The sequence below is a fragment of the Myodes glareolus genome, chromosome 20 (assembly GCF_982192425.1).
Source record: "Myodes glareolus chromosome 20, mMyoGla1.1, whole genome shotgun sequence".
Lineage (NCBI taxonomy): Eukaryota > Metazoa > Chordata > Mammalia > Rodentia > Cricetidae > Myodes > Myodes glareolus.
In genome coordinates, this window is record NC_142045.1 from 43,903,455 (window position 1) to 43,927,816 (window position 24,362).

General features: G+C 41.6%; 1 long non-coding RNA gene across 1 annotated transcript; it reads left to right on the forward strand.

Annotated features, from left to right (window-relative positions):
* The first annotated feature begins 404 nt into the window (after positions 1-404).
* Positions 405-24,059, forward strand: LOC146890045 (uncharacterized). The gene is made up of 2 exons (XR_014999246.1): positions 405-561; positions 23,651-24,059. It is a non-coding gene; the product is annotated as an uncharacterized LOC146890045 (long non-coding RNA).
* The last annotated feature ends 303 nt before the right edge of the window (positions 24,060-24,362 follow it).

Genomic DNA, 24,362 nt, shown 5'->3' on the forward strand with positions numbered 1-24,362 from the left:
GTACTGCTCTGAGAATATTCCGCCTGTGTCCCTCAAGTGAGTCATATGAAGTGAAATGAGGAGAGGTGCATCAAGACTCTCCTTTTAGGCAGAGGGCTGGTATCTCGGGTTCAATGTCGGCGTATTTTTGCCCCCTTTCCCATTCTCAATTGAATTAGATTTCAGACTAAGAAAACCATCTTGGCGTGCCCGCCCTTTAAAGGGTTTAGTACACTGGTGGGGTTCTCAGTAATTCACACCCCACCTTCACCACAGACGTGTAAATCCCGAAACTGTGTAGGAGTGTCGCCGCACCCTTCCTGTGAGGTTAGTGACTCCTGTGGGGAAAGGGACACTCGTAAAGTCTAGGATTTATGAGTGTGCTGCATGTTTGTAAGGTGTGAACTGCAGAGGAACTCCAGAGAATGACTGAATGTTCAACTGTGGCGAGCCTCGCGCCCCTGTGTCCCCCTGGGGAAGCAGTGACTGTGAACAGGAAGGGAGAGGAAGGACACCTGGGTCCCTAGAACCATCACCACACACGAAAGCAGCCTTGGAGACATCCTGGCTGTTCAACTAAAGGTAACAAAGCTATTTCTAAACTGGCTGTGAACTAAGAAATTAGCACAACCATGTTTAGCATGAATGAAGTGAACTTATTTAAGTACCTGAAGCTTGTCTGCCCTCTAAATAGTATAGTTATCTAAAATGTACTTAATGCCAGAGGTCTCACTATTAAAGAGCGAGAAATATTAAGCGGGAAATATTAAAGAGCGGGAAATATTAAGTGTCAATAAACACAGTAACCAGAACTTTAAAATGGTCTTGCTTCAGACAGTTATGGACAAAATTAAGAGGACATTGAAAGTCAATCTGTCCAAAGGTTGTGAGCCCAGTAGCACTAAGTCAATGAAGTTCGTGAGCAAGACTTGCCCAGTTTGAATCTGGGAGCAAAGCACATTTCCCGTATAATTTTTCCACAGACACTCAAGAGTATGTTGGAAAAGCCCAGGCAGGAAACTCGGCCATCGATGTTCACACAAAGATCAAAGCTCCTCATGGTATTCTGGAAAGTTGGGCCCCAGGATTGTGGTTTAAAAGCATAGTTCTAGTAGCAAAGTTGATCACCCAAGATCCTAGGCACAAACGTACTCAGGGCAAATACTGGTAGAAGCTTAAGTGTTCCTTGCATTTAGGCCAGTGTTGTTGTCTTTGGCCCTGAAGCCTCCAATTCTTCTTCCCTTACTGTGAATAAAAAGGAGGGGACAGAACCATCCTGTCTAAAGAAATCTTAAAATTTCTCCATGATGGAAAGTGAGAAAGAACGCCCTGCCTCCAAATGATCATACCCTGCAGAATCACGGAGGTGAGGGTGGAAAGTCATTGGACCTTTAGGTCTCAGCAGCTCCAGAAGAATAGGAGAAAGAAAGAAATATATGGGGCAGAGAGAGAGAGAAAGAGAGGAAAAAAGAGGGGGGGGGGAGAGAGGAAGAGAGAGAGAGAGAGGGAGAGAGAGAGGGAGAGAGAGAGAAAGAATATTCCTAGGCTGTTTCTTGCAAAATGTAATTTGAAGTCAAGCACAAATCTTCATTCTTCCTTTGTGTCTTGTGTGGCCCAGTATCTCAGGGGCTTCTGTTCTTCCAGCACCTTGATATCTCCACGCAGGAAGCAGGTACCTTCATACTAAAGCCATTGCTTTGTGTCTGCTCTCATTTGAAGCCCACGTTCCCAAAGTCCTATGCTCTGTATCAATTAACTCATTTCAGCTCCCCCTACCCAGGCTTTTCTTTCTCATTTGGTCCTGTATACAAATTCAAACTTGCTTTTCTTACTTTACACCTTTCCTTTTGTTTTCCTGCCTAATAGTTGAAGCTCTCTTAAAACACAGTTTAAAATGTGTTTCAGCCTTTTCGTCTCAGTTGCTTATCTACAGATTACTGTACCACCATTTCCTCCTGACATATGTTTTGAAGAGGTTTGACAGACTATTAAGAATATGAACTTAGGAGGCACTAATTTGGTTTAAATCTCTTGTCGTTCACCAATTCTGTACTTTGCTTAGAAGTTCTGGAGCACATGTGCATCCTCAATTAGACTGAGATATTAACACTTGGTAATGCCTTCACAGACCCAGCTTGGTGATGTTCACTTGCTTAGTCACTGTGACCTGAAGGTCCCTGAGAAAACCATGCCTTTGATAAGACTGAGCAGGTTGGTAGACTGCCACAGACTCCATGTCTGTACAACCAGAGTGCTGCAGAACAAGATGCAAAAATGATCTTATTCTAACTGTACTCCTCTGGGTAGCTAATTTCCACCCTTGATTTTGTAACCCAGCATCCTTGTGGCTATCAAAAACAACCTTTGAAAAGCACTAATTTGGCAGATGCTTTATAGCTAGTTGCTGTGGGAACTCCTTCAGCTAATAGCCTTTAAGATACCGGCCCACTTTGGGCATGGTCTCATGTACTATAAATGCAGATGAAATGCATGCAAAGGTCTCTTGGCTGCTGGACTTGATTCCAGTTCCCAGAACACACAGAGGACTGAGGATCACTACCATTTCTGTGAGTTTATCCCTAAATAAATATACTCCATTCCAGGCTATTGTGGAACTCTTTTGTATGCCAACAGCTAGTTTCTCAGGATTGAAGAATCCTTTCTCATCAGAGGCTCTTAAAAACTTAGGAAGTCAAGAAAACTTATAAGTCAGTGTGGGGACCTACAGATACGAGCCTGTTCCACCTTGACTGGAGGTCAGAGAGTTTGAACTTGTTTTAGTTCTCTCAAAGTTGTTGACAACAGATATGGCTATAAGGGAGAGATTCTGACCTAGGGTGTGGTCAATTTGTATTTTGGGTATAGAAGTGGATCCACTCCAGCTTGACCGAAGATCAGAGAACTCAATTCTATTCCTTATATCATGTTAATGAAGTCTGTTCATTAACAGTCTGCATCCTCATCCCCTTTTGGAGTAAATTATATAACTGTTTGGAAAATAAACCAGGTGGATTCTCTGAGTGTCCCTCGATGCTGTTCTGTGTTTCTGTCTCTTATTTCTCTTATACCTCTGCTCCTTTTGTTTAATAATTCTAATCCTTATGCTCCTGCCCTGGTTCACATGCATTTCATCAAAGCTAGTCTTCTACAATGCAGGAAATAAATAAGCCACAAGTCTTAGAAAAGTTCTAGAACTTATCCAATCTGCAAGTACTCTTGCCAAGGTAATAAAAGCAGGAACACTTGCTATAGTCAGAGGGGCTGCCTGCAGGGTCTTCGGAAAGCCTTCACAGATGTAGCTGCCTCGAGTAATGACCCATGTTTGGGTAGGCTTTGTATTGATGTCACTGCCCTTGAGCCACACATGCTGCTGAGTGACCCTTCCTATACCCTTGTAACTAACCCAAGCTAGCTCCTTGGTTCAGAAAGTGACTGGGCAGTATCCTTGGTTTGTTTGTCATCTTTACCTTATCTAGGTGAGCACATTTGTTTACAGTGCTCCAAAAAGAGTCAATCACGAAATACACACTATTAATTTACTTCCACTGTGCCGGAAGTTAAGAATATTATCAGATTAGGCCACAACCTCGTGGTGATATACAGACTAATAGAAATGGGTTAAATTAATGAGTTAGCCAATAAGAAGCTAGAGCTAATGGGCCAAGTAGTGATTTAATTAAAAAAAGAATATTATCAGATAATGTCTAAAATCAATGGCTAAGCGTTTCCTAGTTCATTACCACCCTCCGACCTGATGCCCACCAATGCATTTGGTAAATGCTTTGCTATAGCTTTCTTTTGTTCTGTGTCTAGAAAAGTTGGGTCACTGCTTCCTTGGTGGAACCTGTCACTCAAGGCCACCTAAAACTCTCTTCCTGGACCAAGAGAATCACTGGCCAAGGTGAATCACTGGCTCAGAGGAGAAGATCTCTGACTCCCTCTGAGGTGAGAGCTGTGTTTTATATCAACAGCAGAGTGATTCTAGGAAACTTCTAGAAAGTGATTATCATGGCTCTGTTCATTTATGGGGAGGAAAAAAGGAGACTTTTAATTTTCCTTCTGTAAATACATGTTGAAACTTGGAAACTAGCACTGTTTGGACAATACAACATTGAACTGATGCAGGCGATGTGGACCTCTGGATTTCAGAAGGTCTCCTGAGCAGCTTGAACTGGGAATCTAGTTTGTAAAAGACAGATGTCAAGATCAGTGTTGCACTGTTACTCCTTGTTTGGGTAAGTGGGTGTTTTTATTTGTTTTCATTTTGGTTTCTGAGGCTCTCTTTTGCCCTAAGAGACTCTAGTATACAAGTACGTAACGTGAAGGGCTGGCTTGTTGGGGTATCTGTCCTGCCCAGTACCCCACAGCCGGCAAGCCCCAAAGAAAATCACACACAGGACTCCATTAGATTATAAACTGGCCCATTAGCTTAGACTTCTTATTAACTAATTATTACATCTTACAGTAACCCACGATTCTTGTCTGTGTTAGCCATGTGGCTCAGTACCTTTTCCAGTGGGGCAGGTTACATCTTGCTTCTCTGTGGTCTGGCCAGGAATGGAGGAATGGGCTTCCTCCTTCCTAGCCTTCTCCTGTTCTCATTGACCCGCCTCTATTTCCTGTCTAGTTGACCTGCCTATACTTCCTGCCTGGTCAATCAGCATTTTATTAAAATACATGATTGACAGAATACAAATAATTCTCCCGCACCACTTTCTCCTCTTTCTTCTGTTTTGAGGAAGGACTTGAGTACAAACCCCTACTCAATCCATTCTGAAGAAGCTGTATTCAGTGCACATGCACATTCCAACTCAGCTTCTCTCTCTTCATAAGTGAGGTTGATTTGTCTTCACCAAGTGTAACATTTTACTGGGAAAAGCAGCATGCACACTGCCCAGTATTGAAAGTTATAGAAAAGTGTCTATGTAAAATGACACTTCAATGAGGCAGAAGGTATTCAAAAATTTACAACCAAAATTACAGGATAGTGCCAGGGATAGGAACGTCATTGAAAGTTCTTTATCCTAGCAAAGTGATTAGTAATTTTTAAAAAGTTGATTTTTGGTCGGGCAGTGGTAGCACACACCTTTAATTCCAGCATTTGGGAGGATCTCAGTGGATCTCAGTGAGTCTGAAGCCAGACTGGTCTCCAAAACAAGTTCCAGAACAGCCAGTACTGTTAAACAGAGAAACCCTGTCTCCAAAAAGCAGTTTATTTTCTTCACATGTCTTTATACTTCAACCCTCAATATTAAAGTTTAATTCATTTGATGGTAGTGACTTCAAGTAAATTGTCAATCTTCCTTATTTGTTGCATTGAAAATTAAGAATGGATTAACCAATTCTAATCTAATAATGATGATTAGAGAATAATTAGTAGCAAATTAGCAGGCTTATTGTTAATAGAAAAAAGTAATAGCTATTCTAGATTTAATAAATCACCTCATCTAGAAAATAATTACTGGCAAACACTGGCTATAAGAAGGTGAGACACCCCAATCCGAGATCATCAAAGAATATGCTGTTTTCTTCTCATGACTGAACCATTTAGTTTTCAGAGCCAAAAAGTATGTCAATTGACTTTTGGAGATTAAAAACACAACGACTCTGTCTTTGTTCTTCAGTTTCATTTTGTAAACTAGTTCCTGCGGTTTTATAGATTTCTATCTTGGATATTAGTCTCTATATCCATACAGTTAGGTCTTTCAATGAACCCAAAAAGAGTGATGTACATATACAACCATTTATAGATGCATGGATTTATATTTAACATGTTATAGTATCCTACACTGTACAATCACAATCAACATATCTATTTAAGAGTCAAAAGTTGGGTGGTAAACATCTGTTTCTTTTCCTGTAACCTAAATGGGGAAAGAAATCCCTGAAAGCTCAAGGTCACATAGAAAAATGTCCATATACAACATAGACACATACCTTGCCCTCCCTGACTCTCATTTTTATGTCATTAATGATCAATAATGAAAATGTGCCATTTCATAGTGCTATAAGCTAGCTGGCCGTTTTCACTGACAGAGAATATGATATAAGTGAAAGATCAATGAGAAGGAAAGAGAATTTCTTGTTATGAATTCATCCCAATTTGTTCATAATGAGCAGACCTTCTTCCTCTGACTCATGGAAGTAGGCACCTGGACTCAACCTCTCTTCTGTGCGTGTGGTGTCTGCCAGGGGGTTACATGCTCTACCAAAAGAGACTCTGGAGAGTGAAGCACGACAAGCATGAACCTGTGTGTTTTCAACCTGAGAAAGTGTTTACCATGGAAGATGTAAGAGGATGCATGGCTTGGCTTTCACAGATAGCATCCCTTTTTTCTATGCAGTTTCTTCACATGGCTGCAGTATTTCACAAGGCTAAATTTCTTTCTTTCTTTCTTTCTTTCTTTCTTTCTTTCTTTCTAAGTTTCTTTCTTTCTTTCTTCCCTCCTCCTCCTCCACCTCCTCCTCAACCTCTTCCCCCTCCTCCTCCTTCTTCTTCTTCCTCTTCTTCTTTGAATTTAACAATTTCATACTGCAGATTTTAGGGAAAGAAAAGAGGGTTGGCACAATGTCCATCTTGTTCTTAAGTTCTCTGGTCATGGAACAAAAGCCCCAAGCACCTTGTGTAACAGCGACTCAAGCTTGTAAGGAAATACTGAGTCAACTTTTTGGCTTTTGCTCCTGCAGTAGTTGAGGACCATGAAATTTGACTCCCAACTCCATCTCTGTGCATCCACTGATCCATGTTCAAGTAGTTCCAAGGTCAACCATGTATACACACGTGTGTGTGTGTGTGTGTGTTCATTGAGAGAAAATGGTCACTTGTTCCACTCCTGTCTTTCATACACCTTCTGCATAAATAATCACACAACCACTGTTTTCAATAAATGAGCACTTCCCAGGGGACACCTGAGGATGTTATCCATTTCTCCATCTTCTCATTAGCAGTATACAGTACTCACCCTTCATGTAAGCACAGCACCTCCTTATGTAATGGTTCTTTTCTTGTTTATTCAAAGGAATATACCAAAATGCACACATATTGCTAAAGGAACTCCTGAGAAAAAACTACTGTGGCAAAGAAAAAGTTCAACAGGAGTCACAAACAATAACATACAAGCTAAAGTCACCATCGTAGCTGATGGGACCCTGGGCTAGCTGTCAGCAGGCAGACCTCAGGCCAGGCCCTTCCTTTTAATTTTATTCTATCAGCTTCCCCACATTGCTCTTTCTAGACTGTGTATGTTTTAGTACAGTCAGTTGTTAAAGACTTAAAGTACAGCCCCAAATTGGTGAAGGAAAAGAGAAGGGGATTAGGTACCAAGGCCAGACATAAAAACACTATTGCGCATTTTGTTGATGAAATATGTAGGTTTTCAGAGGCAATGGCAGGTTTCTTTTCTATAGTTTACCTCTTTAAGTACCCCATGTGTGGTACCTGCATATGTGTCAACAAAAACACTCATACACGTGAAAAGAAAAGGTTGGTTATATTTTCAGTGAGGGTGCTCTACAATGGTACAACTGAAGGAATGGAAGCCAAACATTAAATACAGTAAGAGAATGTTCTCTCTGCTTCCTAAGTATAACAATTATGTTCTCTTCAGTATTATGTGATATTCTAGTAACAACCCCATTATTTATTTGCACCACACCAAGCCTTCTTTCAATAATAACACAATTTGAAGAACTTGTCAAAATCCACTGAGCTACAGAATAAAACTTAAGGATGCGTCCCCTAGTAGATAAAGTGTCTGCTACAATGGACACATCTTACCCACTATAATTTAGTGAATTATACTTGAAAAATCCAACAACAAATATATAACTGGCATTTGAAGTCCAATATGAAGACACGTAAGGTTCGCATCCTCCCGGTGTCAGCTGTTTCAGGAATGTTTGTGACTCACTGGCCATGAAGGGCAGGACACATAGCAGTGGTGGAGAAAGCACTGTCTAGGAATTATGAGACAGTTGTCATTGTTAGCTCCTCCTCCTATCAAGGAGCTGGACAGAAGTGTCATTCCCACAGTGGCAACACATGCCAACATCACCAGTAAGCCAAATAAGTGGGAATAGTGTCTGTGACACGTAAAGAAAAGATACAGGGGTCTTCTTGGCTGGCAGGACAAGGGCACTGGCAAGCTGTGTCTTTAAAACATTGGAGGAACACGGCTTCCCAGGGCCAGGCTAATAAAGGGCACAGCTCCAAGCAGCCTCATTAACTGCAGGCATTGGCAGTCTTTGGAGTGTGAAGTCAGGAGATGGCCATGGCTGGCTTCACCTTCTAAATCATCCCTCATTACAGCTGGGAAGTCCACACTCTATTAAACGTTTTCCCAACATCCAGAGAACAAATCTGCCCACTGAATTATGTGAGGAATATTCCTGTTACTTTTCCGTGATTCTAAGTCATGATGCTCATTTTGGCTTTGAATGTGTTTGTTCTTCTACTTTTGTGAATTGAAATTGCAATTCATGTCTTTTTTCTCTGTTACCTATATACGTTTTATCTAGAATGTCAAAGTTGACAGCTAAAATATAATCTAAAGTTTATCATACCCTATGTAATGCATATTGTCGACCTAAAGAAATAAATTAAATATCACTCTTCATCTCATTTTTATTACTATAATATACATCCTTCAGGAGATAGGGAACATTTGTAAGTTCTGTCTCTGGTAAATGTTTAGAGAGGAAAATGCTTAAATGCCTTTCTGTGCCCAGAATGGCACATTTCAATAACGACCATGAAGCCAGTCTTTCAGGCAGTGCCAGGCACTGGCATCTCTCTCCTAGTGCCTTTTTGTCCGTGTTAAAAATATCAAGTTGCCTAAGAGAACACACACACAATATTAATAACACTTGAGGTAGCTCTGCTTTCTAATTACCCATAAAACAGTGGTGCCTCCTTTTGTCAGGCAACACACTTCTTAGAGATATCTATAAGATAAAATATTCAGCATTTTTTTTAAAAGAAAAAGTGTTTCGTTGAAATGCAAAAGAAATGTAAACTTTTGTCTTGCAGTGGGATGACTGAGCCACTGACTTCACTACACAAAGTTTTAAAATACACAAAGCCTCGGACCACCATCGTTGGAGGACTGCAGCTAGGCAGGGCACGACATAGCCGTCGCCATCTGCCATATGCTCCTCCACACAGCTCCCACCTTATGCCAGATCTGTGCAGGCTTTGGAGAGTCAAGGAGTCAAGTCTACTCCTCTCCTAAGGTTTCCATGACTGATCAAGGGAGACAGACGCAGAAACGAGCCCCCTCTGTGCAAAGCACCGAAGACAAAGCCAACCCCCTGCTTAAGAAAAGGAAGAAGCTTGAATGGGTTAGGACTTGAACAAGAGGATAATGAATTGAGAATGATGGTGGGTGAAAGGTGGCGGGGGAAGGGGATATGGTAGAATCAGCTTCTGAAGTCCAGCAGGCTGCAGGGGTGAAGAGAGGAGAGGTTTGGAGCGTCCTGCCAAGGATGTGACAGAGAGCACCAATACACTGTAGATCCCAGGCCATAAGGGAGATGTGAGTGTGTGTGTGTGTGTCAGGGAGAGGGGATGGGATTCTGTCCCCATCATTTTAGAGTTTGGCTTTCACATTTAACTCAAAGGCAGATTTTACAAAAAGTCCTGCTTTTAGGGCTTGAGACTTTGTGAAATCTTGATCTAGGGAAAGTATGAGTTTTAGTTTTGTTAGTTTTGTTTCATTTTCAAAGTGCTGAGGAAGATTTAATATGGTTTGATTTGTTCACAGGAGAGTCTCATTTCCAGTGTTAGGACAAAATATTCCTATGTGGTAAAGTGAATTAATCATGACATTAATTCTTGAAATGAAAAGTGAAGCCACAAACCAATGCATTTGTGTGAGTCAGTGTTGATTGGAGGAGTTTCACTGGAAATGTGAAGATCATCTGTCAAATGAAAATCAGGGATTATTTTCTGAGATTCTATTTCCTAAATACAGGTTATGGAAAAAACTTCTGCTACTGTGGCTTAAGAAAAAAAATCTATGAATTTCTCACTCCAGAAGCTTTATTTGTGTCACCCGCATTAATTTTAGGCTCTTAACTTTGATTCTCCAGAGGTACCATTGAGCTGGTCTTGGTATTCCCAGTAGACCTCTTGTCCAGCGGAGACCTTCATGTCTGAAGGTATCATGTTAAGTCCTGTGAGTTCTGTGTTTGTGTGTGTGTGTGTGTGTGTGTGTGTGTGTGTGTGTGTGTGTGTGTTCTATGGGCTGAGGTTATGGCTGAATACCCTCTATTCTCTTGTTATTAATAACGTTTTGGAGTTGCTTGCCACTCTTATCCACAGAATGTCTTCAAGGACAGTGGACAGTAGCTCCCTCAATAGTCTAGTCATCTTGAAGTCCTGGGGCTCCCCTCCCCCAGTGTCCTTAGAGAACCTTCTGTATGACTGAATTAAAACACCATTTCTTCTTAGTGTACTGCTGTACACTAGTTAGGATTAACTTTCCCATCCATCCTACATGTTCCATATTATGATGCATATGCATTTTGTCTAGGTGTGCCACAGTAGCATTGATTCCTAAGTATTTTTAAACTATTTAAAAGTTTAAAACTATTTATTTTATGTGTGTCTGAGTAATTGCTGGCAGAGGACAGGAGCTGGAGTTACTTAGAAAGAGTTTTTCTGTCCCAGTAGCCATTTTCAAAATAACCAACACTGAGGCTTAATATTACTTATATGTCCAACCAATAGCTCAGGCTTATTACTACCTAACTCTTATATTTTAATTATCCCTTATTTCTGTTCTATCCTTTGTCATGTGGCTCATGACTTATTTCCTCATGTTATATATGTCTTGCTTCCTCAGTGGCCTGCTTATGTCTCTTTTCACTCTGCCCCTCTTTTCCCCATCATTCTTCTTGCTTGGTTGTCCTGCCTGGCTACTGGCCAGTCAGTGTTTTATTAAACCATTTCAAGTGCAAAATCTTTACAGTGTACAAGAGGATTATTCCACAATGGTTACTATCTTTTTTCAGCCAGCTGATGTGAATGTGGAAACTGAACTCTGTTCCTGAGACAGAGCTGTAAGTGCTGTTAACTACTGAGCCATCGCTCCAGTCTTGACTCCTAAGATTTTATTGTCTCATTGAAGATCTCTCACACTTTGTGACACAAGGAACATTTTTCTAGCTGAATTATAAAACCATTTCCCTCTGGGGTCTTCCTACTCCTTGATGTGTTGACGGGAACCAGACTTGACCTTTTGTGGCCCCTGAGATACTTCAAGCTTTTCTGCTCAGCATCCTGAGAAGTTGCCTTTCTAGTTCAATTGAAAAATCCCCTAAAAGCCCAACACTTAGAGCAAGAAAATTGTTACTTTAAACAATTGTGGTTTTTCCTCGGGAGATTCTGTAGTGATTTTCTACTTGAATCTTTTGCTTTAGAATTTATATCTCATGATATATCCTCTCTTAGGCAAAGAAGTAGTTTGTCTGTTCTCTACTAAAATGGAAAACATAGATAGGAATAAAGCCACCAGAGGAGAACACAAATGCAATCCTAACATACGTTACCATGACTTCACATCACCTTATACAATTAGGGCTTCCTTAAAGCATGCATATTGTCCTCCCACCCCTAATCCTTAATTGGAAGCAAAACCCCTCTGTATTCCTGAATCAAAAGCCAATCAGTTACACAGATAATCAGTTAGTTATTTCAGGAAAGCACAGTCTATAAGCAGCATCACTTGAACATATGTTCATAAAGTAAATTACTCAATCTGATCACCAGAATGTTGCCTGGAAGAAAACACTACCTCATAACGAGGTGTCTTTTTTCTTCATTTGCACATTAACATTGGATGGTGAAATTAAGATTACACTTTCCTATGCAAGTTCAAGAAACAGGAACAGTGAGAGGATGTAGTTTCTAAGTACAGTACAGTAAGTAAAGAATCCATTCGTTTTCAGAGTCATTTTCTTGACCTCTAGCCTTTGATCATCTATCACAAACTCAGTCTATCTTGGAGCACCAGAGGTAGAAGAACAGAACAAGAATGCCACGAGTGCTCAGAGTCACTCGTCCTTTCCAGTGCCAAGTATTTTCCCTGAAGAGTTCACTGGAGGAAAACAAGGGTTGGATGCTCATGTAGGTTTCATGGTCATGTTCTTCAGAGCCAACCAATCTCATTCAAACGGTGTGTATAGTAGACTGGGCTCTGACCTCTTCTGCATGCTTGTCATCCGTGGAAAGTTTGTAGGCTGCCACATTGTGTTTTGTTGTTCTACAGGCAGTGTGAACTCCCCACTTCCCCATTAGGATGGACCTCAGGTGTTGGAGGCAGAGATGAATTCATCTAGAAGACAGCTACAAAATCGGGAATTCATGAAGAACCAAGGGCACCTTGCTTCTTTTCCTAAATTGTTTGTGATATTTATGGGTCTTCTCGTGATAGCTTAGAAACATCTTCTATGAACTGTAGATTGAGGAAACCCACTGGCATGCCAGAACACAGTGTCCCCATTGTGGAGGAGTATGAGATAGGGCAAAAGAATGACCTGTTGATTTACAAGACATCTTCCTTATGTGGACAAGCACTTTCCATAATGGGAGTTTGGGGAAACAGATATTTGTCTTAAAACATTACTTCATGATCCAATGAGAGGGGTGAATACAAATTCACAGTAGACAATAGGGCATTAAAAGTCAGCTATGACCAGATTTCTTACGTCAGTATTCTGCAGAGAATTAAACATTGGATCTTGTTGGTGAATTCCAATCTGACCTTTGACTTCAATCTCATCTGCAGTTTCTAGGCCTCTCGTTGAAAACGACTCTCCAGTGATTTCTCAGGCTCCTTCTGGTCATAAACTTCTAATATCCTTGAAATCAACAATGTCTGGTGAGAGTTCCCCCGACAGCTTCAGCAGCGGTCTTGCTCAGTCATTAAGACGCAATATTGAGTAATTTAATTCCTTTTCTGATTCAGAAATAATCTTCTTCAAAGACTCAATAACTCTCTCTCTCTCTCTCTCTCTCTCTCTCTCTCTCTCTCTCTCTCTCTCCTTCCTTCTCACCCCCTCTAGGTTTGGGTTTGGGGTGTGTAGACACACATGCATATTTGTCCATATGCATATTAAGGTAAGATATGAATAATCGGTGTCCCTCTCAATTACCTTCTACTTCATTTCTGAAACAGTGTTTCCCACTGCACCTGGAGCTCACTGATTCTTTGTCCAAACATAAATACCAAGGAAATAATTCTTTTCCACTATTTATTTGCTCCCTAGCTCCTGGTTCACATTCTATCTTTATGACTGTAACCATAACCATTTTTCTTCCTGGGGGTTCCCTGGGCTTATGCGCTGCACCATACTGTAAGAGGTTTCTATCAGGTCCTTAACTTCAACGGTCCAAAGGCAACAGCCTCAGAATGAGTCACCAGCACTGCAGGCTTCAGTTCACCGTCACACTATATCAGACTGGGTGTTTATCCTTCCCACAGCTGGGAAGGATGCTGCTTAGCAGAGCTTGTATATATCAAAATACAGTGCAAATCCTTCCCCTCCAGAATCAGGACACCTTCTGTTCACTGTCTTTTTCATCTGTTCCCATGCTCCTGTGCACGAGAAATCTGTCTCAAAGCTTTCCCACAGTCTGGGATATATACACATCCCTCTGGAGTACCAATACACACAAGGATTCCAGAAATTGAAGATACAACACACACACACACACACACACACACACACACACACACACACACACACTATGCCTTCTAAGGACACAACTATTGCGATTCTCCAAAAATCATTTTTTTTATTCCCATACAACTTCTTTTATTGATATCTGCTTGGATTCCTCCATTTGTTGGAGAATTTCAGTTTTCAAATGGAAACTAAGAACTGAGGTGCAGTGCATGAGGAGATCAGCAGCAGAGGCAGAACCATTCTGGTCAGTCAAGAAAAGAAAGTCTTGAACGCCTGAGGAAGGGCAGTCTTTGTTGCTTCCAGATGGAATTCTTCTTGTCTCTCTGTTTGAAGGGTGATGCATGTGTCCAGAGAGACAGAGACCCAGCTAGTTTTCCCAGAAGGAGACATTACCAGGACAAGCCAATCTGGTGGGAGAGAAGGAAAGTCAAGCCAGGGATGTTCCTGAATGCCCATGAGACACACCATTCTGAACATACCAAAGTAAGCAGAGCAGAAGGAAGGAGGCAGGTGAGCCATGCTCAAGCTTTAAATGCTGGGTGGTGGTTTACATTTTCTTCAGCTTATGCATGTAGAAAAGGCTCATGGCTTTCGCTGGACTGCTTCCTCCCGAGATAGGTGCAGATTTTAGTGACTGGCAAATGAACCTTTCTAGAAACAGAGTGTCTACTATGAGAGAAGTTCATAGTGTAGCAAGAACAGGAAATATCTCTGAGATGAGGAGACCCTGACTTTGCAGATAGTGATGAAGACAGTCATGCTGGTGTAACTTAGAGATTGTTACGAACTGCTAAGTCCCTGAGCTCCTGAGCATCAAGCAGAGACTGAAGCCAATGGCTAGAAGTTTGCCTGCTGAAACTAATGAAGGTCTGATGTCACTGACTGTTATAGGGACTATGAGGAGATAAATAGAGGCAGATTCTGAGAGAAGAGAGCAGACTCTACATGGTAACCATGGCTTTTATTTTCTCTTCCCAATCGTCTATGAAAACTAAGCCTGAAAGTCTGAGCCTATTCGTCTCACTTCCACAGGCTTTAGTACCTTAAACCTAGTGGCTGGCATTCCTCTCTGCTTCTCCAGGGCCATGACCTATAAAAATACCCACCTAAGAGCTTGCCTGGCCTATATGAAACTAACCAAGTTGCTATTGATTTTCCTATAGAGTTTTGTCGTATGAACTGCATTTCACGCTTATGACCTGTGCTAACCATCTTGCTGTACTTCCTCATTCTAATAACTCAGGGTTTCAGGAGAACGGAGTTACTGGTGTCCTGCCCTTCGCTCTCACTCCCTCTGAGTCTCATTTTTCCCCTTGATTATTGCTGTCCTGTTCCCCAGATGCCTGTCCTTGCAGCAGTGGGAACCCAGGTCCCTGTGCCTTCTTAGAGGCTTCCATTTCTCAAGTGCTGTCTTCCCCATCAAGGCCTTCTTCCCTCGACATTCTGAGCTTTGACTCTGACTCATCGTCTCTGCGATTTTCCTTCTCTCCTTTTCTGCCAGTTTTCGACTGGGATGGTTAAAATGCTCTTACAGGGCAGCTGGAATGGGATGGCGTGTGAGAGAGAGCTAGATAGGGAAATCTTACTTTTCTGCCACTGCTAACATTATAAAAAGAAATAAAAGGGGTTGAAGGTCAAATTTGGGAGAACAGGATATCAAGAAAAGCCTTGCTACTTTTGAAGTATAAACGGCAAAAGCGTAGAAACCAAGATGTCCAAAGTAATAATAATAGCAACAGAAACAATGGCTTTCCACACACCCCAGCCTGCAGGACCAGCAGGAACTGTGTTGGCCAGCTGACTCACTATAAGCTACCTCTGCTTTATTTGGAGGTTCATGTTTGGAGAAATGGTCACCTATCCTTGGTAGACCTCTGTAAAATGGTAAATAATGTTGATCTTCATTTTGAAACCTTCAAATGGAAGGCTCATATTACCATGCAGATATAACAAAATGCACCCAGTAGTGCCAAGAATGAGGACTGCCAATGTGTACTTCAATCTGGATTTGTTCAAGTCCAAGGCTGTGGTCTCCTGTTAGCAGGAAGCAGCTCCACTAGTTTGGCCCAGAATGAGTGACTTCATTTATCCTTACTAGTTCACTGGCAGGCAACTCATGTACCTGCTGAGAGGGCTTGATTTGATGTGGGCCTTGTCCCAACGCCTGTAGTTCCTGGCGATCTTTCCTGTTGTTACACCTCTGAACTTTACACCCCATGTTGCGCTTTCTCTCTCTTGGTTCTCCACGGGCAGGGCAGTCTTTTAAAAGAGGTTTACAATCTGACTACTCTTTTGTTGATATTCTGAGTAGCGTTCAGTTCTCTGCTTTAGTCATTGAAAACATTGGTTGTCATGGTATTGAGGTCTCCTAACCCTTTATGAATGGTTCCATCTCTGATTGACCTTCAACACTGAACTTACACTGGCATGTTAAGAATTGATCTGTTAACAATTACTCTATCTCAAGACATCGAATGCTGGGATCATGATGTAGCTCAGTTGGTAGAGCAAATTTCTAGTATGTACTGAACTGGGTCCCATCCCCACCACCATATAAAACTAGACATAATGATGCATGTCTGCAGGCCTAGAACTAGTGAGGTAGAAGCAGGAGAATGAGAAGTTCAAGGTCATCCTAAGTTACATATGGAGTTCAAGGCCAGCTTGGGATATAGAAGATCTTCTCTCAAAGCTGCAAAATGAAGATAACAAAACAAGCGTTATTCTACAGGAAAGAGGCAGAAAGTTAATTAAGAACAAACATGAAGTAATCAACCAACACTTCAATATTTTGATTATTATAAACTCTTATCTAAATATTTAGGTCCCATACAAAAGTGTAGAGCTCCACATCCGTTATTTAATAAAGCAACATTTTAAGGTTCAGTGAGGACCACATTTTCATTGTCTAACAAGACCAAAAACATAATAATGTGTGGCTCACATGACGGAGCTTGTTCTGAAATGGTAATCTAGCAAGAATGGAGGAGAAATGGGTGAGTTCCAATGTACTTCAAACTGGAAATAATTCATATTGCCTGGGCGTCAAACTCTATTTTACTACAGCAAGACAGATTTTCCAATCAGACTAGGGATTTGTATTCAAGTTTAAAAATCAATAAACAAATGTTATGCCCTTTCAGAGTACTTTTCCCCCCAGATGAACAGCCATATTTTAAATAGCAGAAAATATATTTCAGAATATAAATACAGTGCAAAAAGATGACAGCCCAATAGTCACATAAGAGATACCAATGTACATAGAACTAAATCTGTCTATTCTGTACTATTATATATGGATTCTAATTAAATTGCTAGCTCCAGTAATTGATGTTCACTTCCTACAGTTCATCTTCTCTGAGAGGACTAAAAGCTATGTTCACTTTATATAAAAAAGTCATTATTTAGTATCTTTCTCTTGAAGACAAATATTAATTTCATTGTCAATACTTGTTAGGTTGATATCAAGTGTTTCTCTCTCTCTCTCTCTCTCTCTCTCTCTCTCTCTCTCTCTCTGTGTGTGTGTGTGTGTGGTGTGTATGTGTGAGTGTGTGTCCTTCAGATATCAAGACTTTAAACATAATGTAATACAATTTCTCGAATGTTCATCAAATTTAAACTATATTTTTTGTTTTTAATTTTACTAATGTATTATCCATGTTCATTAAGTTTAAAAGAAAAATTGAAACCCTATTATTATTTTGTTTACTTGATATCCACACTGCTTTTCCTTGAGTACATTAAGCTGTGTTTCCTATAAACAATGGTATCGTGTTATGCCCCCCAACCCACAGACTTTACACCTACACAGTTTGCCATCAAAGGCCCAAATCTCACCTGAATTTCTTCAATGAGAGAGACCAATAGTAAGCAATGATCCCCAGGGCCCAATCCCATGTTACATTTAGCTTTCATTGACCTTTGTGACTCTCTATTTCCTTACTCTTCCCTTTACTTGGATAATTCTGATGCTTTCAGATAATAAACTGTTTTGTAGGATGATTCTAGTCTGGATCTGTTTACGCTGGGCTGTGGCTGCTGGGCAGGCCCAACACAGAAATAATGTAGGACGTGTGTGCGTAGTGCATCCTGTTATTGCCACCCAGTCACAGTTAGTTAGTTCCACTACTGATATTCATGTCATTGTTAAGAGAACTGCAGCTTAGAGCTGGAGGAATGACTGATCTCTCAAGAGCGCGTGTTGTTCTTACAGAAGACCGGGGTTCAGCTCATAGTACACACACGGCTGCTCACAGTTGTCTGTAACTCCAGTTCTAGAGGCTAAGACACCCTTTTCTGGCCTCCATGGGCACTGCTATACATATGTACACACATATGTACACAGCAAATCTTCATACACATAAAATAATAATAAAATTAAAATATTAATGGCAGAAATTTTTCACTGCTGAGTTATTTGCTGACCCTTGGAGGTTGATACTTCCTGGGAAGTAAGTTTCAGCAGCTCTTTAAATCTTCAATTAACTCATAATTTAATTATTCTATAAGGTAGATGAAATCTATTATTATTTTACCTATTTTAATAATGAATTTATTTTTTCTTGATAAATAATTCCACTTCATTCTGAAGAATTCCTGATTATTCTTCAATTTTTTTGCTACATAACAAGCAATACAGACCCTTTTTTTCATGTTTTCAGATGAAATCTGACTTGAAATATTGACAACTCACTATTACTTGGTGGCTTTGAAACAAAGCGTCTTGGATCCATAATCCAGAGTAGATAAATTTGACTGTCTTTTCATAATACATGGGGAAAAAAAACTAAACACAAAACCCAACACAAATAACTCATTGTCCAGGTCAGTTCTAAGTACCAAAAGACATAGAAAACCTCTATTTCTGGACAATAAGTATAAGATCATAGATAGAGATGCATTTTAACTCATCTTCGATTGATGCTAGCACATGAACATCAGCCAATACATCAGATAGTTTCCTACGACAAAGAATGGATCCCTCTTGATAACCTGTCCCAATACTACACAAGAAGACATAATGAAGGCACAGAATTTTGCTTGTCTTTTAGTAGCATTTTTAGACCTAACTGTAGTTAGACTATTTAGTTTACACTTTGTTTGTCTGAGGATGCGCCATCATGATTTCTGAGGCCATCCTGAGACATTTCCAGCACGCTAACCTTTGTGAGGGGCACAGTTACCGAGTATGAAGTGAGCCCACCTCTGCCGAGTCTCTGAAAGTGAGATTGCACCTAGTACAACTCGGGATGGGCGGCCAGGCCGGCCCTGAGACGCAGTAGCCCCGTTGTAAAATTGTCAGATTTATGAGACACTGCAGATGTAAACAGGATGAGCAGCGGCCAAATGTGGCCCCTCCATCTTCCCCTCTCTCTGGAAAGGTGGCTAAAACCTGTGCCAGTGACCATGGGGGTATTTAATACCCTGTGCCAGCAGTAAGGGCCAGATAATCATTAAAGCGACTATAAACAAGACAGGATTGGGCCTGGGAAAGGCTGTGGGGCCTTCCTAGTGGACTGTCTGGAAGGAAGCCAGAGTCCCATCATGTGAGCTTGCTCTGGAGTTCACCTCAGCGACTGTTCCCGTTAATGAAGGACCCCTGGCCTGTGTGAGTGGGAGCTATGGTGGAGAAGGCACAAAAGACCAGTCCCACCACTAAATTCCCATCCAGGCTCCATCTACAGCTACACGTCTCTGCATCTAACCACAACACCGACTCTTGGTTAATTTTAATACATACTTATGCTTACTAAAGAAATAATATATTATGATATTGTTCAGGTAAGGTCAAGGACTTGACTTAGAATCATAAAAGTTGTTTACAGTTACAACAACTCTTAGGCCTTGTTCTCTTGAGTATCATGGGGCAGAGCACCTCACTGAATCCTGGGATTTATCTCCAAGGAGTCAGTCCATCTAGCATCAGGGAGCGACTTAAGATAACTGGGACCGAAAATATATTTCAAGCCCAAGTCCAGAGCTGCACGAGTCTCCTGTTATCTCAAGTCTAAGGCCTCTGGCAGATGAGGAAGTGATGACGTAGGGACTCAGGAGCTGCCGTTACTGCGGATTCCTTCCGCAAGAAAACTCAGCAGTTCGCTGTCAGTTTCTGTGTGCCATAGATCTGAAACAATGGCTCGAAACTGGATATGGGCCAAGCTCCAAAAATAATGCAGAAGTTTAAAAAAGAATGGCAGGGCAGGCGGGGAAGCCCAGCTAGCTAGGAGTTTGGGACACAAACTTCTAAAGCCCCGGGACTGCCTGGCTGCAGCATCAGATCAAAGGCGGCCCTTGTCTCAGAATTTAAACATGAGAAAAAGATAGTGATGTAATTGAGGGGTACTTAGCTAGCATGCCAGCAGTCCTGGGCTCCATCCCAGTCTCTGATTTTCTCCCAATTTGAATTGCTAAATCATTCATTTACTCATTCATTTGTTCACTCTAAAGATGTCTTTAGTCACCGCTCTGTTTGCATGAGATGATGTTCTAGAATTCCCGGGGTCAGATACACAGAAGACGTTTATATGCTGGTAGGAAAAGGGGGGCAGAAATAAGCAAATATAAAGACGATGAACGTTAGTTTCTTGTGTATGATGCTCTTTGACCCAACACACGGGGACTGGTTAGCAGGCACAATAAGTCTTCAATCTGCAGATGGTGCTGACGCCATGGAAACCCATTGAACTTGGAGCTGCTTCTCTTCTTTGGAGAGAACTATCTAAATGGACTCGGCTTCTTTGGAAAGGGGACATAATGGGCATAAAGACAGGAAACATTTGGAAGACTAGCTTCATTTAAACGGAAAGGAAACATTATTTGTCATCTCTCAATGTCATGTTGTGTTTGGGAAGCCTAAGGACCTTTCTTCATCAATCTGTGGGAAGTCGTAAAATGCTCCCCAGATTTAGATGAGGAGGGTGGTGTTTGTCTTCATTAGGTTCCGCCCTGTCACTGTGGCTGCAGAGAATCGTTTGCTACGGCCCCAACAGCTTTGTTCTACCGAGATCTTAAAATGAACTTGAAGTCAGAGCAACCCAGCACCCAGCTTTAAACAGGCCCATGCAGCTGGAGTTTGCTAATTTTTGATTAACAGTGATATCAACATGACTTCCTTTAGATGGCAAGTAAAATTGGACTATCTTTGAAATAAGTTACGGATGGTATAAAACCAGCAGGTCCTGTATTGACAAATTGGTGGGTTTAGATTCAAAACAAATCCATGAGTATAACTCTTCAAAGGACAGAATTAAGTAAGTTCTTCCAACTACTTAGCACTATTTCAGTTTTCCACAGAAACCACCACATTCTCTGTGAATGTCAGGTACATGGAGCCTTTGTGTATCTCACTACAGCCGGAAGAGCCTGTGCAAGAGTGAACGCGTTATTTGTTTATCCGGGAATTCTAAAACCAGGGGCTGACATGTGTCAGGAAACAGCCCGCGCCAGAAGTCACAGTAAAGATGAGAGCATCGGAGGCAAAGTAGAATTCTGGGAAGCAAGTGGCATCTTGTAAATAAAGACTATGATCCCAGGCCATGAGGACAGAGCCCTGTGTTCTGCCAAGAGAAGGAGAGAAGAGTTCCCTAAAGGGAAGCAGTGAGGCCTTTCAGTAACAGATGTGTCAGGTAACAGAGAAACAGTGCTGGAGAAATGACATAAAGTTCTGTGAAGCCCAGCATGGTCCATGAATGTGGGTGCCCCTTATCCTGACTTGGGACTTACCCAAGTCAGGTGCCAACAAGACTGGAAAAGTTCTCACCCTTCGTCAGTGATGTCATAATCAAATCCTGGTGACAGCAGAGGAAGTGAAAATCGGAACAATAGAACCATTAAACAATCTGCCCTTTCTGTTAGGAGAAGAAGGGTCAGATGGTGAGGTGTGGAGAAAGGACTGAACAGGTAAAAGAAATGCCATGTAAGCCCTTCAGAGGACAGTGACAGTCAGGGGTACAATCATTGCAAGCAAGACCAACTGGGGAGTGGAGCTAGAAGAACCAAAGAGCCAGCCGAAGCATTCTTACCTGAGGGCAACTGTGAGACCCTGGAAGGAGTCGCTGACACCCTCTGCTGATTAAGACTGGGGACTCTCTTTACTCCACATAAGATTCCATAAGAACCCTAGTTAGAGACGCTCACTTTTGAAAGTACCACGTCTGATTGTCCTTGAGGCATGCCAGATAAAATGAAAAAATAAAATGCGTACCCAAAGTCATAAGTTGATTACTTGTTTTCATCCTTCTGGTTCACATTTGCCCTGTGCTGACTCAGCATGGAACGGGAAGTGAAGAAATGGAAGGGAAAAGAAATACATATCTCAGCAGATTAGAGTCAAGGGCAGATGTTGACAACTGCTAAGCCCTGGAAACACATTCTACTTGTTCCAATTTACCACTTTTTGTTGTTTGTTTGCTCGTTCTAGACATTTATTTTCTATTATGTTTTTTATTATTTTTATTGAACTATATTTTTTCTCTGCTTCCCTCCCTTCCTTCCCTATCCCTTCTACCCTTTCCTCTGGTCCCTACACTCCAAATTTACTCAGGAAATCTTGTCTTTTTCTATTTCCCATGTAGATTTGCATAGACATAACCTCACGCAGAATGAGAAGAACAATTAGTTGATCCTTCAAAGTCAAAGCTCAATTCATGCGGCATTTTATGGCTTCCCAGAGGTTCATTCCGAATGGTCATCCACTTTCAGAACAATATTGAAATCACTAAGAACCTACTTAAACACCTACCCATAAAAGATCACTGAGATATGGTACAGTATTGCTACATACTAAAATAAAAATAGCCACAGATTTTAGTACATGTTTGTATACCTAATCCAAGGGAGAAAGGTGGAAATAAAGAGTGGAAATCGGGGAGTAGCGCAGTCCTTTTCCACAGAATGGTGGAATGTTGGAGTGCTTGCTTTGTCAGGACAAGTTTTACCACCACAGGCTCTGACAGAAATCTAACCAAGTGCTTCAGGCCCTGCGCCACATTCTCGGTCACAGAAGCAGCAGAGCTCTGCTTCCTGCAAGGTCTTCCGTCTTCTTCAGATCTCCTGCCTTGCCTGCATCTCCGTGTCTTATGAAGACATTGGTATTGGGTTTGTAAGCAGGCAGACCATAGATGGGGGGAGATAACTGGGCCCTCCCCTTGTTTCTGTCTTCATGTTGCAGGGCTAAGGAAACCAGTGGTTCTTCAGTCCAACCTGATGGCAACCTCAGCACACGAAGGAACAACCACTTAGTCTGAGAGGGAAAAAACCGGAGCTTGTCTGGAGAGAAATGCTGAGGGTTCCTGCCGGAAGCTTCCTAAAGTGGGGTTGTCTGCCTGACGGCCTGGGCCTGGCTGGAGGTCACATGGGGAGAGGGAAGGCAGCTGTGCACATCTGGGGTGGGCCTTCCCTCTTCAGTGGTTTTGAGGCGCGCCAATCATCTCTGGAAGCACTCTCCACAGTCGTAGACATGTGCTTGACTAACTTCCTAAGTGTCTCAGTCCACAATCAGGTTAACTTCATGGCCAACAATTGCAGAGGTTTTTGTGAAGGGAACGTTTCTTAAATTCTTTTCAATATGGCTAATATTTGAACGCCGCTTTTTCTTCCACAGGAAATAAATGTGTGCATTATTTGAATAGGTAAGAAAATGATTTTCTATGTTCACTTATATTTTGAATTTTCTTATTTACCATGTCAGTATTCTATATTCCCATTAAGTAAAACTTAATCTAAAACACAGAAGACTGGAAATTTATTTGAGTTAAAATTAAGTCCTTAGATAGAATAACTTGAAGATTTGCTTTTGAAAACCATTGTGCATACAAATCACTTGGAGTAGAGAAAATGGCCGGGTCTTCAAAAGGCTAGCCTCTCAGCGTAAGAATAAACCAGGCTGCTTTAGCTTCATTCAGTGACTACATCTTTATTGTTAGAGAAGAAAAGGAAAACTAACTTTAGATGCTCACAATGCTCCGCTCTTTCTCTATTTTAGAGCCTTGGATGTAGTCAGCTCCTGGGTGACCTATCAAAAGCACCAATCCCCGCATTACAGGGAAGCAGTCGCCCTCTCTCTCCAGCACATAGTTCTGGTGATCCGAGTTCTGTCATCTGGGAGGTCTACACAACTCCACAGGGAAACGGCGCTCACTGCAGAAAGCCCACGGTTCTGCTGACCCACAGAAAGCGCTCCCAGTGTGGTCTCAAGTGACAGCAGCGACTTGGAGAATGGCTTTAATTTGTAGAAATGACTATCTCTTTAACTTGTGTGACATTCAGGAACTCCCAGGGATAATCTGTGGGATTTTGTCAAGAAAAAAAACTTTCCTATGATTAATGAAATCGCGTGTTTCCACCGCTACTATAATATATGGCTGCATTTTCAAAAAACAAGTTTTCAGGTACTATTTATTTGTTAGTTTGTTTCTTGTTTTTTTGAGACAGGGTGTCTCTGTGTAGCTTTGGACCCTGTCTTGGAACTTGCTCTGGAGACCAGACTGGACCCAAACTCAGAGAGATCCAACAGCCTCTGGCCCCTGCCTCTGCCTCCTGAGTGCTGGGATTAAAGGCATGCATGTCTTGGCTGCCTTAAAATAACTCATGTCCAACGTATTCCTGTACTTTCTCTGTGCATAGTTAGCCAAATGAATTCCTAGCCTTAGTACTCAGAAGAGAGGTGGTTTCTCCATAGTCCGCAGGTTCTTCCC